Genomic DNA, 12645 nt, shown 5'->3' with positions numbered 1-12645 from the left:
ATCAAAGCTATCTTACTGGTAGTTTTGAAGAAGAAGATTTTTAAAGATTTTTTTACCAAAAATGACAAAAATTGCATTAAAAATACAAATATGCAAATTTCACCACAATTTGAACAAATCTGACTGAAGTCACCCAAAGCAAACTGCATATCAAATTTCAAAGCAATCGGACGAGCGATTTCAGAGAAGTAGATTTTTTTACCCAAAACACCAAAAAATGCCCCAAAAATACAAATATGCAAATTTCACCACGATTTGAACAAACTTCAGTGAGGTCACCCCAAGTGAACTGCATATAAAATTTCAAAGCAATCGGACTTGCGGTTTCAGAGGAGAAGGCAATTGTTGACGGACGACGACGGAAAATCAACCTATTTGATAAGCTCCGCGTCGCTGACAGCGGAGCAAAAAAGTAAGTTCAGAAAGATTTAGTGATTACTTCCTGAAACCTAACGGTGAATTCGAGATTGTTCAGATGAAGGCATGAAAACACATTCTCGATGTTAATAAAAGTGCATGCATTCATGTTTGTTTAGGGGAACTTGGGCGTCTCCCACTTCTGCTATGTATTATCGTTAATATTGGAGTCGTTTAGAGAGCCTTAAAAACAAGTCTGCTTTACGTATCATTTGAACTTGAAAACAAATTGCATGAGAAGGGTCTATCTACATTTTTAGACTTTGTTAAATCTGTCTTTGCATTCTGTGATTGTTCACACTTTATGAGAGTGATGAATTATAAATCGTCTACAGTTATTAGGACAGTAAAACATTCCTTGAAAGCAAAGTTTGTTGTCTGGAAGAAAGTCATAGAAAGTAATGAGAGACTAAATATTTATTGTAAGATTAACCCTTTCATCACCATGGTTTGTCCAAAATCCATTGTTTTCTATGGTAAAGTTGGACCTGTATACAGGGAACTGGGGGTGAAAGGGTTAAAACTGTTTTCAAATATAAGAAGTATCTGTCTCTTGTTCAAAATCCTTTGATAGAATAGCATTAACAAAAACCAAGTTTAAATGAAATTGCTCTAGGTATCTCTGGGATATCTACGTGAACGGATGCACACATGGACATGACCAAAACTATAAGTTCCCCCAGACGGTGTCCATGGGGACTAATTACAACCTGATTAAGGATAGCATGTTAACAATAGCATGTTGAAAGCTGACTTGTTGTATGACATACAAATATGAACAAAGGTTGCTGTCAATACAAGTAAATAGTTGCACAATACCTTGCCTTGTTCATAAAAATACCGCAATTATACGGTGTCGCTCACATTTGATCGAAATTGGTATATACCAGTATGGGTTACCAATGATCAACAATAAATGTTGTATCTATCTGTTCAGTGCAGGAAAATTCTACGTTGATGTTATGACAATGATTTCTGCACAGTACAACCAGAAAAACAACAAGAAATATTTAAACCAGAAAAACAAGAATGACAAAAGTAATTAAGGTCTGAAACTTTAGGTACTGGAGGTCAACTTTAGCAACATGCATAGCAGAAAGGCAGCTAGCCCCTCTTAGTTTGACCATAGACGGTCTTCCTCCCCTCTACTGATGGTCTTCCTCCCCTCTTCTGTCTATGGTTTCAGCAGGTCTGTTAATATGTAACAGTTCATAAACAATGACAGGAAATGAGTCAAGTCAGTGGAGTTAGCCTGTCTTTAACTGACATGCCACCACTCCTGCACATTTGCAGGATTTCCCTTTTTCTTACCTCATTTGCACATTTTTGACACTGATGTGTTCATTTGAACAAATTCACATCTCAACCCCTACATCTACCTGTACACCAAATACTGAGACGGTAGCTTTGGCGGTATGGGAGCCTTTGACTGTGTGACGGACATACATCCGCACATACCCACAAATATACAGACATACAGACATGCAAATCAGATGCAAATGAACTGATTCAGCTTATACGATAACCTCACATTGGTATACCAAAAATGTGAGCTAAAAATGCACAAGTAAAATATCAACACCTTTGTACTGCAAATGCCTCAGATATGGTTCAAATATCTGAACAAATATCAACTAGAATGGTGAAGTGTCTGGGTAACTTTGTAAAAAAATATAAATACTATGGAAATTTAGTGTTTACCATCATCGTACAGCCATATTGATGATTGTAAATCATGCAAGTTGTTTAGAAATGTTATTACAATCTTACTGAATTGATAATAAAGACATGAAAATATTGAAAGGAACTGGTAGCTATGATAACACAATATGCCATAAACACAAGGATTGTGTGATGTATTAATCAGATGAAGTCATGGATTCACTGTATCTTTCAACTCCTAATATCTCCATCACTTACTGTAATTCACAAATATTTTCTCTTTAATATAGAATTCACCTAATTGTATATTTGACTGCTAACTATAAAAAATGAAATATTTAGGGATGTTGCTAAGTAACCCATCCACAGTACAAAGTTATCAGTATTAACATCTCTCATGATTGTAGAGGGGTACAATGTCATGACATTTGATCAAAGCCAAGAAAGTCACCGAGAATATCAGGTTTCAGTGTAATTTTTATGCAGCATGTAATTAATAATCACAGGAATTTGACAAAATATCCATGAATTTGCCAGAGAATACCTTTCAAATTGGAAACATAATTGTTGTAACCTAAAAAGTTTGACACCAAGGTTACCTTAGATCAAAGTCCCTCTATCCACTGTGCTCAGATGCAATGAACAGATGTCTTCTTCAAACCTCAAAAATGAACACATACTTGAATTCTTCGCAAAGCAACAGAACATGGATCCTAACACAGTCACTGTTTGCAAAGGGACCATTGTTCTATAAGAACTGATTGCCAAACAATTAACTTTGTACCTAGATATGATAAATTTACTGAAGTCAAATAGTAACAATTTCTAAGAACACATGCTGTAAGCAGTTATGAACAGTATAATCATTTTTTTTTCTTAAAATTTATTCTCATATTTTTTTGACATTCAGGTAAGCTCATATTATCATTGGCATAAAACTATGGGTAGCTGTATGACTTTCATTGACACGGTTTACAGTATTTTTTAGTTACAATTATCCCAAGTAGTAGTTGTGTTCCACTACATATGACTAATGCTTCCTAAATTCATTGAGCAAATGACAGGATGGGAAACTTATGGAAAATAAGAACCAGACTTCTAGACAAGTACTCATAGTTGCCTGTCCAAGGAATATATATACCTGGTATGATAATTATTTCTCCCATACTCTATATCTGGTATACCTTGCCTCCGATTTCAGCATAGGAAAAATCGTTACCTAGTTGCACCCGGGCAAACACACTGTAAAATTGCAGCTGCTCAGCCTAAAGTTGACCCAAAACAGGCAGTTATACCGGTATCTTCCCTGCAAATGAAATATTTCATGTACATCAAGGAAGTGACAGAGTCACAATAAACTCAATGGACATTGCAAAATCGGAGCACTTTGACCTAAAACCGTGGATGCACTGAGTATTAAAACCTTAGCTGATCTCCCAGAGAGTATGGAAAAGAAACTGAATTCTGAGTTTTACTTAGTATTAAACACATATGAAATGGTCACGTTCCAATGAAACTTATCCTGTGTTATTGAAGACTTACTGTCCATTTTATCAATATGCACAAAATATTTACTCATCAAAATTTATATTCTCCCGGAGTCAAGTCTTGGTTGGTGATGACCAAAATATTAGAGTTCATATGGCTGAAGTGTGATAGTTTTAATTCCTATTCAATTTCATAACAAGTTAAGGGCGGCAACTTTTGAAATGGTAGATATGTGAAAATAGTCTTTACAAAGGTTCTGTTCTTGAACAAAAGTGTCATGGACATACTGAACTTTCAAACAAAAAAAAAAAAAGATTTAAAATAATGGTTTGTTGGACAGACAAAAACAGAAAGTCGCCAAACTTTCAAAACTGTTTCGCTTGCAAATTGGCATATATGGGATGAATAGTTATATAAATTTCAACAGAATAATTACATGTACTTGATATCCTACAGTATAGGTGGTGTGTCCTAGATTGGTTTAAGGTGTTCATACAGACTTTAAAGCTTCCAATTTGGCAAGTGTTTCAATATTCTGATAAACCTGTTTTCATATCTTTTCACACTGACTTTCATACTTGATCACTATGCATTTGTACGCTAGTAAAATACAAAGTAAGATTTCAAAATTTCTTTGTTCTATTCATACCAATGTTAAAGATTGGTACTTCTGAACCAAATCTGTGTAAAACATGACACATACAGAACACAAGTGCCATTTTTTGCATTCTCATTACAGGTACCATCTTAATTTCTTGAATGTTCCTTGGAAATGACACACGATCTTAAAGACAATTGGGAGTTTCTGAAATTTTTTGAGCGAACATGAGGATATCATCAATAACAAAGTGTTGATGATTTCACCACAATTAAATCCAACAGCAATAGAGCAATGCCTATCAATATCACAGTAAACAGCCCAATTAGTAAAGGGGTTTTGATTGTTATCATGACAGGTGACCGGTGTATAAAGAATGGCCCACCAACATACTATTGCTGATCACTGAGCACCTTCCATTTTAAACAATGGCCCACCAACATACCATTGCACATTCACAACTAATAAACACACAGAGATACACATTATTGGTTCTGAACTGTTCAGGATGTAGGTTACATTGTGAGAGCTTGCAAAAACCATACAGGCATACTTTATGTACTCAACACAATGCAAATAGCTTTTCTATATATATACACAAACACTGACAAACATCATACATGTACTTCAAACATTGACAAATAATATACTACAAACACTGACAAACATCATACATGTACTTCAAACATTGACAAATAATATACTACAAACACTGACAAACATCATACTACAATAACTCATCATACAAATGATAAACCATAAACATCACACTTTATCACTGTCTGTACAACATAAAATAGTGCAGCAACAAAGTTTTACATGAAATATCTTTTTATTGTCAGACGGAGCAAAAGTATCTGCAACAACACTAGTTTATATAAATCCTCACTTTCTCAGAGCATGTTCTAACTCTAAAAACTACATAACAGTAATTACTACTTTAGCTATTCTTGTAGTTTTGCAGACTTTTATACATATGGAGTATTTTCCTAGAGATATAGGTTAACCATGGCATTCTAAGCCACAACATAGGGACAAAAAAGGCATTTTGGAATATCAGTAAGGGAGAGCATCCTGAACTGGAACTGGTAATCAGTGACTTACCAAGCTACAGAGTCGATCATTCATAGAATGGATTGGTCAATACTTGTATGAGATGAAACTGTTTATTTCAGATATGGCTTTACCATAAAGGCACTCAAGTAATGAAGTAGTAAGTGTATCAGATTCTCCTCATAGCCACTAATTGGCAACACAATGCAATCAATCAATCATTTATTTCATAACAGTAGGCAACAGGGAAAATGTGTTAAAGAGATTTTAAGTAACAAAGACAAGACAATACTATGGCTATACAATGACAGACACACTCAGACATAGATTAGGGAATGCATAATGATTATAATGAGCAATGAGAGAAATCTACAACTATGCACTCAGTAGACTTGACCATGGCTTGATTTACTGTAGTTTTCAAATGAATTTGAAATTTCCAACACTACACAAACCATATAGCCTCAAAGTAGCAATATTGTCACAGCCATTTACAAGGTTTCCTTATTCTAAAATTAGCACCAACCTAAAAAATTATATATGAATTTTAAAGAAAATTTCAGTGTTTGTGAATGATTTGACAAGGACACCATACGATTCAATGACTGTTCTGCCACATCAAAACATCTCAATAAAAAATTTCAAATCATGATTGACATTTTGACTTTCCATTTCTGTATCAATGATCATTCAACTACAGAACATTACAAAAATATATTTTGAGTTGAAAGATACTTTACATTAGAAAAGTTGATTTTCAGCTGCTGATATTGTGTCTGATTGGAAAGAAAGAAGCTGTAATTGTGATGACCCAGTTCATTACATGTGCATAATTAAAAGTTTTCACAAAAATAATTTATACCATTCAAAATAATAATAAACAGGATACTTGTTATTCAAGAGATTCACACAACTGTTGCACCTACCCAGACTTCGCGTCATGTCAAAACTAGATCTGACAGCTATAAATGAACAACTTGATAACATATCTTAGATGAGGATTGACAGCAGCTGTAATTTGACAAGGGTTCTATTGGGACCATACACAGGCATTTCTTCAAAGTTACTTTTATAGTGGAAAACATTGAAAGTTTCCTGAAATCCAACTATGTAGCACTTTATTGAAAATGCATTACATGGCAGTTGATAATGAAATCCCTTACTTTGTATCCTCTATATCATAAACATAAACATAACAATTGGAGCAATTGGGGATAATTTGATGTCCTAGAAATATTGTTGGAGTAAACCAGATGAAGGATTGTCACTGTAATTTTCACACAAATACTGTGGAAGAGATTTGGCTGATAACACGTGATAGTAGGATTTCTTTCAATTTTTTTCACTATCTAATACAACAACTTCAATTGTTTCTTGTCAATTGTGGTCCATTGTGTTCTTGTCATCTACAAATGCAAGCAAAGACCAGTTCTTTACAAATAAAAATTAATTCTTTGGGCTGCAGTAATTTTTCAAAATTGCTCTTCATTGTTCAGTGCCAACTGGTATGTTCTCAAATAGGCAATTCTCAGTGCTTCTTCAAAATGTTAGGATAGCACTGGACAAGTATAATTTATCAAGTCTTATTAGCTAGCTTTGCTGATGTTAATTGGGAGTTCCTTGGACAGAGCAGAACAGTTTACTTGACATTACATAATATGATGATATTTCAATGATCTATAATGTTTGAAAAGTCAAATCAGTGCATTTTGGATAATATGAAATGCTGGATGGGCGTAGATTTTTAGCTCCGCTGTCAGTGACACGGAGCTTGTCAAATAGGCTGATTTTCCGTAGTAGTCCGTCCCTCTGTCTGTCCGTCGTCTGTCAACAATAGCCTTCTCCTCTGAAACTGCAAGTCTGATTACTTTGAAATTTCATACGCAGTTCACTTTGGGTGACCTCACTTAAGTTTGTTAAAATTGTGGTGAAATTTGCATATTTGTATTTTGGGGGCATTCTTTATTGTTTTTGGTAAAAAAATCTCTTGAACTGCATGTCCGACTGCTTTGAAATTTAATCTGCAGTTGACTTAGGGTGACTTCAGTTAGACTTGTTCAAATCGTGGTGAAATTTGCATATTTGTTTTTTTAAGGCAATTTTCGTCATTTTTGGTCAAAAAATTTGTTTCATCAAAACCGCTTGTCTGACAGCTTTGATATTTGGCATACAGGTTAACAGGGATGAGCAAAATGTGATATGTTCAAATTATGATGAAATCTACCATTTTGTATTTTTGGGGCAATTTCGCCTTTTTTGGTAAAAAAATGTTTCTCAAAAAATACTGATCTGATAGCTTTGAAATTTGGTATACAGGTTTCTACAGATGAACTAAGTGATATATATTGAAATTATGATGAAATCTGCAATTTTGTATTTTTTGGGCAATTTTTGCCATTTTTGGTCAAAAAATGAGTTTCTCCAAAACTACTGATCTCATAGCTTTGAAATCTTCAATTGTGTATTTTTGCAGCTATTTTTGCCACTTTTTTCTGGCCACTGAAATGAGCTATCAAAGATTTCTACCTTCTTCATCAACACATGTCAAAAATAGTTATTCTCTGTATAACACAGCAGAGCTATATCGGCCACTAGTCACTTGTTTTGGAAATAGGTACAATTACTGTACACATACTTCAGATGATCTTTCTTCCTTGAGAAAGTCATACAAAATATTGCTTGGTACAATGTCACACACCATAATAGATAGGAAGGCTAAACTAAATGACTGTAAGTCCATTTACTCGCTGGCAGTGTGGAAATGAAGTGTCTGGTCACAGATATCTGATGTGGCTATAGCCACACCTGAACACACAAAATCAAAGAAATTACAAGATATTCACAGAATAAGGTTCAAATCATGTTGCACAGCAGAATTGTATTAAGACTAGATTTTACCTTGATTGAAACCTTTTTAACTTTGTTCCATCAGGAGACCATCAATAAGATTATCGCAAAATAACTATCAAATGTTATTTTTCAGTGAAGCCATATTTAGAGTTATAAAACCAAGACAGTTTCAAAGTTTATTGTTTTAGCATGCCTGTAACATATCAAGAATGGTTGTACAACAAAGCTGACACAAACTGCAAGTGTTTAGGTGCATAGTTACATTCAATGGATATTCATTTGTAAACTCTACTGGTTCTTCAAATGCTACATCATCACATTTCTGTACACTTACTTATGCAGACTTGGCTTACGTGTTCCTGAGATGTCATGGCATGGGCAAACTAAATACAAACATGAAACTGCTACCTTGGTCACATGATAATATCATCTAAACAGACCAAAATATCAGGATAAATTGAAAGCATAATGAAATACAATTCAAAGGTAATGTCTGTCTACACCCAGTAACTGTCACAATTGTCATATGATATATTGCTCCTGCATGGAGAATAAGTTTTGTGTTATGTTATGGTGCTATGCTGAAGTGATATACACACAAAATATAAACACAGAGCTTTGTGTTGAGGAATTAACCTAGCATTCATACGGACAGCCGTACAGAACACAATCACAACACCATATGATACTAGGTGACAAAGAGAGTTACAACTGTTTGAGACTTTCATAATGAGAAGGTAGCACAACAAATGCACATCAGTCACCTAGCACACATAAATGGAAATACAAAACATATAACTTACAATTTGTCAAATTGATAGGGAATATATATATTACACCAATTACAAATAAGCATTTATTCTAACAGATATTAAGTTCCAATTCAGACACTGCTTTTACATTCTAATGTTGACTTTAAGTATACTTAAAAATAATAATACATCTCACAAAAATACAAATTACATAATTATTTAAACTGACTATTACCCAATGAATAGAAAAACCAACAAGTAAAAATCATGGACTGTACTTATTTGAACTTACTGTCTTGTAGAAGGAACAATACTATTTGCTGATATCCTTTGCAACATTGTATAAAAATGTATGTTCCAAATATATACCAAAGCCTTATAATCGTAACTGGCATTTACTTGGAATAAAGAGTTGTTCATGAGCCAAATTTTAATGAAAATGGCCAAATTGGCAAGCTACCAGTACTTTTAGACAGTTTCCAAATATTTCTTACAATACCCACGAAATACTGTGGATTTTAAAAGATACTGAGTTTCATACCAACAACACAGAACTTATCTCAATCATTCATTAGCTTGTGTATTTGGTGTATTTACAAAATATTATCTATAAGACGGAATATTTACAAACTTAAATTTGACTCAACTCTGACCCGAGAATAATCTCTTTGACTCAAGAAAATTCAAAATATTACTTGTATTGGTAAAGGGCAGAATCTTCAAGAATCTTAAATTTTAGAAGAAGCTTTGCTTATCATTGTACAGATTTTTGCATGCTAGGATATCCTGCCAATGCCTTGGAGTATGTGTGTACAAAATTTAATTGATCCTGTTTGATTACCTGCTGCAAATGACTCAAAAGTAGCTTGAAAAATAAAACAAGCAACCTAACGGCCGATATAGCTCTGCTGTGTTTATGTAGAGAATATCTATTTTTGACATATGTTGATGAAGAAGGTGAAATCTTTGTAGCTTATTTCAGTAGCCAGAAAAAAGTGGCTAAAACAGCTGCAAAAATACGATTGAAGATTTCATCATAATTTGAATATATCACATTGGATCATCCCTAAGAACATGTCAACCAAAATTATCTGATGAGTAGTTTTTTGAGAATGAAATTTTCAGACCAAAAATGGCAAAAATTGCCCCAAGAAATAAAAATTGCAGATTTCACCACAATTTCAATGAATCATATATTAAAATAATCCCTTAGAACCTGTATACCAAATTTCAAAGCTATCACAGAGTAGTAGTTTTAGAAATACATGACCAAAAATGGTAAAAAATGCCCAAAAATTACAAATTTGCATATTTCCGCACAATTTGAACAAATCTGAAGTAGGTCATCCTTTGGGACCTATGTACCAAATATCAAAGCTATCTGACCAGTAGTTTTGAAGAAGATTTAAATTTTTTGACCAAGAATGACAAAAATTGCCTTAAAAATACAAATTTCACCACGATTTGGACAAATCTAAATGAAGTCATCCTAAGTAAAATGCATATCAAATTTCAAAGGAATCAAACAAGCGGTTTCAGAGAAGAAGATTTTTTTACCAAAAACAGCAAAAAATGCCCAAAAAATACAAATATGCAAATTTCACCATGATTTGAACAAACTTAAGTGAGGTTACCCCAAGTGAATTGCATATGAAATTTCAAAGCAATCGGACTTGTGGTTTCAGAGGAGAAGGCAATTGTTGACGGACGACGGATGGATGGATAACAGACAACGACGGAAAATTAACCTATTTGATAAGCTCCGTGTCGCTGACAGCAAAGCTAAAAAAGAGCATAAAGTTTGGCATGAGTGTACTGTTTACCATTTGATGGAAGGTAAATATTATTTTTGACTGGTGTATACTGTACTTTTAAATTCTGTGGCAAAGAGGTCACACTTGTAAACAGGAAGTGAGAATTAAATGAAAGGTACCCTAAATATTGGATGTCAACACCAGCACACAGTCACAGCTAATTCCAATTGGTGATGGAATGACAAATCATTTCAGTTTAAAGTCTCTATGTCTAGAATCAAGATGATGAAGACAGACAATTTAGTCTTGTGGTGTCACTTTTCTTCTCCAATATACAGTAGCATTATTATGCACTTCTATCAGACAAGTATTACTGCTTAGAAATTAGCGTCCTTTGCCCTCAGCCCAAGTATTCACATAACCTGGGTAACTTTCACTTAGTTAAAACAAGTCATCGTTGATGACACAGTCCCCACTTGTTAATGGGTACTTTGATTACATGTCCTCAGAGAGGATAGAGTCCTCTTCATTAATTAGGTCTGTGATAAAAATACTTTGATACAGATAGCGCTCAATGGCCAAGAATGACCTACATACAAAAAAGACCTACATATGTATGACATAGGTTATGTCCTTGTACCAACTTTGAATAAAATCGTTTGAGATATGCCTGAGTATTATGGCTCTGTACATGAAAAAATCGTAACAAAATGGCCGCACGGCAGCCATATTGGATCGTATCACATAACAAATTGACATGCATATGTATGACAGTAGTCAATCTCCTTGTACCAACTTTGAATAAATTCGCTTGATACATGTCTGAGTATTACGGCTCTGTACATGAAAACATCGTAATAAAATGGCTGCCTAGCGGCCATATTGGATCGTATCACAAACCAAATAGACGTACATATGTATGAATAGGTCAATGTCCTTGTACCAACTTGGAATAAAATCGGTTGAGATATGCCTGAGTTTTGGCTCTATACATGAAAAAATTGTAATAAAATGGCCGCCAGGCGGCCATATTGGATCGTATCACAAAACAAATCGACATGCATATCTATGACATTGGTCAATGTCCTTGTACCAACTTTGAATAAAATTGGTTGAAAACATGTCTGAGTTATGGCTCAGTACATGAAAAAATTGTAATAAAATGGCCGCCTGGCGGCCATATTGGATCGTATCACAAAACAAATTGACATGCATATCTATGACATTGGTCAATGTCCTTGTACCAACTTTGAATAAAATCGGTTGAAACATGTCAGAGGTATGGCTCTGTACATGAAAAAATCGTAATAAAATGGCCGCCAGGCGGCCATATTGGATCGTATCACAAAACAAATAGACTTGCATATCTATGACATTGGTCAATGTCCTTGTACCAACTTTGAATAAAATCGGTTGAAACATGTCAGAGTTATGGCTCTGTACATGAAAAAATCATAATAAAATGGCCGCCAGGCGGCCCATATTGGATCGTATCACAAACAAATACACTTGCATATCTATGACATTGGTCAATGTCCTTGTACCAACTTTGAATAAAATTGGTTGAAACATGTCTGAGTTATGGCTCTGTACATGAAAAAATTGTAATAAAATGGCGCCAGGCGGCCATATTGGATCGTATCACAAAACAAATACACTTGCATATCTATGACATTGGTCAATGTCCTTGTACCAACTTTGAATAAAATTGGTTGAAACATGTCTGAGTTATGGCTCTGTACATGAAAAAATTGTAATAAAATGGCCGCCTGGCGGCCATATTGGATCGTATCACAAAACAAATTGACATGCATATCTATGACACTGGTCAATGTCCTTGTACCAACTTTGAATAAAATCGGTTGAAACATGTCTGAGTTATGGCTCTGTACATGAAAATATCGTAATAAAATGGCCGCCTGGCGGCCATATTGGATCATATCACAAAACAAATCGACGTGCATCTGTATGACATATGAAGTAATCCTTGTACCAAGTTTGAATGAAATCGCTCCTTGCATCTCTGAGATATCTGCGTGAACGGACGGACGGACGGACGGACGGACGGACG

Source organism: Ptychodera flava, chromosome 11, assembly GCF_041260155.1.
Source record: "Ptychodera flava strain L36383 chromosome 11, AS_Pfla_20210202, whole genome shotgun sequence".
Lineage (NCBI taxonomy): Eukaryota > Metazoa > Hemichordata > Enteropneusta > Ptychoderidae > Ptychodera > Ptychodera flava.
This window is presented reverse-complemented; position numbering follows the sequence as displayed.